The sequence below is a fragment of the Pongo abelii genome, chromosome 6 (genome assembly GCF_028885655.2).
Source record: "Pongo abelii isolate AG06213 chromosome 6, NHGRI_mPonAbe1-v2.0_pri, whole genome shotgun sequence".
Lineage (NCBI taxonomy): Eukaryota > Metazoa > Chordata > Mammalia > Primates > Hominidae > Pongo > Pongo abelii.
The window spans coordinates 17,166,999-17,173,421 of NC_071991.2; positions in this window are offsets into that span (position 1 = coordinate 17,166,999).

Sequence of the window (6,423 nt, forward strand, 5' to 3'; positions counted from 1 at the left end):
AAGCTATGTCACCCTACAACATAGATACTGCTATTATCCCTACTTTTACAGAGCAAGAAACCAAATTGAGTTAAAAGGTCTTAGACTTTCCCCAGCTCACACAGCAAAAAGGAAAGCTAGGAATCTAACCCAGATCGACTGACACCAGAGCCTGTTTTTATTTAAAACACTATTTAGTACACCCTCAAAAGACAGAGGTCTCGTTTAATTTATCTTTAATGCTCCATATCTAGGCTGCAGTCGGTGATCAATAAATGTCTGTTGATTGAAGGAGAGAGAGTAGAATATCATCGGAATTCCCCAAGGTTCACCAGGGAAACCAGGAGACTCCTTTGTAATTTGGCTGAAGTAACTATTCAGTCAACATTGAATCAAATGTGAATTGAATTGAGTTACCCCAAGTAATAGAGCTAGATATGTCTCACGAATTGAAGACAGAGAACTCCCTTCTATATGAGTTTGCAACTTATCACTGTCAGAAAGACTGTGCAGGGAGAGCTGGGCTCAAGCCGGCATACACAAAAGAGTCTAAATAATAATCAATTGAATTCAAACCACCATACATCATGGATGTTTAGACCCAGAGAGGACCTGGGAGATCATCTGCTTCTCTTCTTTCATTTCACAGAAGAAGAAAATAAGGGCTAGTAGAGAATGTGGCCCCAGCAAAATCATCCATGTTGGTGAAACCACATCCCTTGCTGCCAGAATGCCAGCCTACATTATTTTCTTTCTTTCTACATATTTTTCATTATTATTGCCTTGGATGCCTATTTAGAATTTTTACTTATTCTTTAATTAATGAATACACTGGGTTTTTTGTTGTTGTTATTGTTTCTGGGGGCCTTTTTGAGGCAGGGTCTCACCCTGTTACCCAGACTGTAGTGCAGCAGCACAATTGAGGCTCACTACAGCCTCAGCTGCATAGGCTCAAGAGGTCCCCCAGCCTCAGCCTCCCAAATAGCTGTGACCACAGACGTGTGCCACCGCACCCAGCTTATCTCTTTATTATTTGAGGAGATCAGGTCTCCCTGTGTTGCCCAGGCGTGTCTCAAATTCCTGGGCTCAAGCAATTCTCCTGTCTCTGCCTCCCGGACTGCTGGGATTACAGGCATGAGCCACCACGCCCAGCCTTTACTGTTTTACTTTAAAGGATTGTCTGCTTAAATGTTTTGTTTCCATTTTTGACCCCCATAAAAGGGTAATTTATAACATCAGCCAGCAAATAAAAGCTACATGTCTATGAAACTTCCACTTTTAGATATGGAATGTGACCTTTCTAGCCATCAGTCCAGCAAACAATTTTACAGGCTCTCATGGTTGAGATAAATGAGACCAAGTCAAACCAAAGGGGGACAAGGCAAGGGTCAGAAGGCATGAGAATGGTGTTAAAATACTTAGGAGTTGCAATGCTCTCAACTGCAATGCACAAAAAACACCACTCAAATAATAAAGGGAATGCATGTCAGCTCATGCAACTGAAAAGTCCTCAGGGAAGGTTGGCATCAGGTAAGGCTTGTTCTGGTCGCACATATAGTACATTCATGACTCAATTTCACCTGCTTTGCAACTGAGGTTGCTGAGGTGAAAAAAAATCATAGTTTTCCATCCTCAAGGAGCTCCCTGCCTATTGAAGGACACAAATAGATTATAGCCGTCTCCTAAAAACAGTCATCTGAGTATGCTGAATCCACTTCCTCACCACCTATTCAGCCTTGAGCCCATTGTGAGTACACACTGAGAGATAGGCAGGCCACTTGAGAACAGAGCAAGGGGTATTTCCCTAGCCCAGGCAACCACTCAAACTCCTCCTCAGAGTGGCCAGGAGGTACTGTTTGCATCCTTAAAGAACTCAATAAAATTAGTCTGGGAAGAAACATAAGCACAGGGGCAAAAAATAATGGTGGATTACAGTAGGAAATTATGGACTATTAAGTGGTGGCAGAGAGCAATTCAGAAAGAGAAAGGGAAGAGAAGAAGCAGCAGGTGGCCCCAGATCACAGAAAGCCTTTCATATAGGGTGGAGAGATGCCATAGACAGGAAGCATTGTCCTTTAAGGACTCCCAACAAAGGTAGATTTGGGGGTTCTTGGCATAGAGGACTGGCCAGCTTGAGCAACAGAGTAAGACCCTTTAAAAAAAAAAAAAAAAGCCACGTCCATGATGGGGACAACAGTGCAACAGTGGGGAGACAGAGACCTTACAATAATGGGCTAAAAAGTGAATACCGTAAGAGCTAGAGAAGTGGAGCCAAGATACCCAGAAACTCCTTCCAGAAGTTTGATCATAGAAACAGGTGAAAGATTGGACAGAAACTAGAAATGAATATTGCAATGTAAAGGGGGCAGTCAGTCCTCTTCCTGGCCCGAATTAAGTGAAGTAAGTACTGGAAGAATAAGTCAGAGATTTTTTTGTAGGCCCAGAACTCTGGGAAAACCTTTTTCAGATGCCCGAGTAAGGGTTGCTGGTGTGCAAGCTATTGATCTATCAGGTCCACGGGTTCTGGCCACGTGCAGTGAACTCTGTGACCACAGTGTGCTTACTATATCACACTGGCTGGGCGCAGTGGTTGACACCTATAATCCCAGCACTTTGGGAGGCCAAGAAGGGAGGATCACTTGAGGCCACGAGTTTGAGACCAGCCTGGGCAACATAGCAAAATCCTGTCTGTACAAATAATTTATAAATTATCCCAGTGTGGTTGTGGACACCTGTGGCCCTGGTTACCCAGGAGGCTAAGGTGAAAGGATTGCCTGAGCCCAGGAGGTCAAGGCTGCAGTGAGTCATGATCATGCCACTGCACTTCAGTCTGGGTGACACAGCAAGACGCTGTCTCAAAAAAAAAAAAAAAAAAAAAAAAAAAAATCTTGAGAACTTCAAAGATGTATTCTTACATTAGCTGAAGAACCAGCAGAATTATCTACCTGGGGTCCACCGGAAAATTGCCCTAAGGCACCCACTGTACCAAATTAAATCCTCTTCTTTTTATGTTTTATTTGTTTGTTTTGTTTTGTTTTGCTTTGTTTTGTTTTGTTTTGTTTTGTTTGAGACAGGGTCTCACTCTATTGTCCAGGCTTTCACTGCAGCCTTGACCTCCTGCCTCAGCCTCTCAAGTAGCTGGGACTACAGGTGCACACCATCATGCATGGCTAAGTTTTTCATTTTTTTTTAAAGTAAAGACAGAGTCTCGGTATGTTACCAGGCTGGTCTTGAACTCCTGGGCTCAAGTGATCCTCCTGCCCCAGCCTCCCAAAGTGTTGGAATTACAGGTATGAGCCACCGCATCCCACCTAAATTCTCTTCTGGTCCACTCCAAAAGGTTTTAGTTATGTTCTATTCTTACGAGAATAGAGAAAAATAGTTACTCAAGTCCGTTTCTGGGTTCTGTGGCTGAGATGAGGAGCCTGGCTGGGGATAATTAAGTGACAGCTTACTATTTATTTTACTGCATTGTGACTTTTTTAAAAGAAAAAAAAAGCTAGTTGTTTGGCAAGTAAACATAGCTTAGTCCAATTATTTAATTTAGCAAAATAAGCATTATGCCAGTGTAGATGTATGTGGGACTGCATGAATGCCACTACTCTCTTCAATGGCAGGAATTTATGCAGATGTTTTATCTGAAATGCGCAAAAGAGACTCTTTCAGGTTTACGGTAAATGCAATGTGGGGGCCAGGTGCAGTGGCTCACGCCTGTAATCCCAGCACTTTTGGAGGCCGAGGTGGGCAGATCACCTGAGGTCAGGAGTTCAAGACCAGCCCGGCCAACATGGTGAAACCCCCTCTGTACTAAAAATACAAAAATTAGCTGGGCATGGTGGTGCGCGCCTGTAGCCCCAGCTACTTGGGAGGCTGAGGCAGGAGAACGACTGGAGCCTGGGAGGCAGAGGTTGCAGTGAGCTGAGATCATGCCACTGCATTCCAGGCCTCCAGCCTGGGTGACAGAGAAAGACTTTGTCAAAAAAAAAAAAAAAGCAATGGGTGGGGAGTTCAGAAGGGACTGCAGCAAGCCCCATCATGCTGGTAACAGGAACCAGGGTTTCTTGACCCCTAATGGAATCTTCTCTCCTGTCCTCTGCTCTTTGTCTGTCAGAAGAGTGTTTTCTGATTATTTTCCATTAAATGCATCATTTGCATTCACTCTCAGGAGAGCACTTTTGAAGCATCCTCATTCTTTTATGCAATCACTTAAGCATGGTGCTCTGTGAAATCTGTGGTTTGGAAACCTTCGTGTTGCCCCTAATCACATGCTTTTCAGTTCTCCTCTCCCCTTGCTTGAATTCCTAGGATGTGTGCACCTGATAATCAAGACTTATTCATTGGAAGCCTTCATTGCATTTGATGTGGATAATACAAATTTTACTCGTGAAATGCTACTCAGGGTCTCACTTTTGAATGAAGACGTTGATTTACTTACATTTTCAGAACACACACAATAGGCGGAGAATTAAAATAACGGACAACAACTAATAGAAAACAGGTGTGACTCCAAAACTTAAATTGTGCATTCCCCGGTCTTGGAGAAGCACTGGGAGAAGGATGTTTACCATACAATAACAGAGACAGCAAAAAATAAAATGAAATAAACAATACATTCACATTGAATGAGTGTGGCTTTCCAGCTGGTGCCCATTTCAGCATCTAGCAGCGCAACCGGAAATGAATAGACAAAGATGGCTAAACTAGGTTGGTATTATTCCCCTAGACACTGGGAAGAAGACAGCAAGAGTGTAATTTGATTTCAGTAAAATGTTTTCTAAACAAGTTCGGGGACCGTATCATCTGGGTTGACAAATTGAATACCAGGGATGAAGTTCTCCTAATAAGGTGGATGCGGTGACTTCATAAGAGAAACTCATCAATCAAATCCACGCCTGAGGGCCGGGTGTGGTGGCTCATGCCTGTAATCCCGGCATTTTGGGAGGCTGAGGTGGGCGGATCTCCTGAGGTCAGGAGTTCGAGACCAGCCTGGGCAACATGGTGAAATCCTGTCTCTACTAAAAATACAACAAATTAGCCAGGAATGGCAGTGTGCACCTGTAATCCCAGCTACTTGGAAGGCTGAGGCAGGAGAATTGTTTGAACCTGGGAGGCAGAGGTTGCAGTGAGCCAAGATCATGCCACTGCACTCCAGCCTGGGCAACAGAGCAAGACTTTGTTTTAAAAACAAACAAACAAACAAAATAAATCTGCAGCTGCGAAGGCAACAAAATTTAAGGGAAACGCAGAAAAGCACCAAAGGCCAAGCCTTCAGACTAGCTCCTGATGTGTGACAAAGGAGGGTTTCATCTGCTGACCTGCAATCCACAGGAGAACTTGAAAGTGAAAAGGACTGTGTGTGGTTATTTCTTCTTTTCTTTTGTTTTGGTTTTTGTCTTTTAGAAACAGGATGTCGATGTGTCACCCATGCTGGACTGCAATGGCCCAATCATAGCTCACTGCAGCCTTGAACTTCTGGGCTCAAGTCATCCTCCTGCCTTAAACTCCCTAGTAGTAGCTGGGACTAAAGGCATGTACCACCACTCCTGACTTTTTTTTTTCTGTAAATATGGGGTCTTGCTATGTTGTCCAGACTGGCCTGGAAGTCCTGGGCTCAAGGGATCCTCCTGCCTCAACCTCCCAAAGTGTTGAGATTATAGGCATGGTCTGCATGGTTATTTCTGGAATCCTGTGCCTACTCATGCTGTAACACTGAATTCGCTCCACTGGCCAGTTTTGGCTGAATGGCATCGTGTTTAAAGCACCTCTTTTCCTCCTATTCTAAGCTCTGAATTACACTCTGCCAAATTAGCCTGACTCCATATCCAGGGCATTTCAGAAAGATGGATCCATGTCACTTAGGGGAACTGAGAAGGGATGAAAAAACTGTCATTTTTCATTTCTTTTCTTTTCTTTTCTTTTTTTTAAGACAGAGTCTCACTCTGTTGCCCAGGCTGGAGTGCAATGGTGCTACCTAGGCTCACTGCAACCTCCACCTCCTGGGTTCAAGTGATTCTCCTGCCTCAGACTCCCGAGTAGCTGGGATTATAGGCATGTACCACCACACCAGGCTAATTTGTGTGTATGTGTGTGCGTGTGTGTGTGTGTGTGTGTGTTTAGTAGAGACAGGGATTCTCCATGTTGGCCAGGCTGGTCTCGAACTCCTGACCTAAGGTGATCCACCCACCTCAGACTCCCAGACTGCTGGGATTACAGGCGTGAGCCACCGCACCTGGCCAATAAACCAGAAAGGATTCATTCCGTAAGCTGGGGATTGAATTCAGGACACTATTGTGAAGGAGCAGAGCTTTAGCAACTGAGCTAATGCCCAGAGTCATTTTTCTTTTGGACACTGACCACCTGGAAAATCCAGGTAGGAAAGAGGAGAGAAGAACTGGAAAGCCTTTGTGACAGAAAAAAAAAATACAGGCCTCATAAACAAGGATG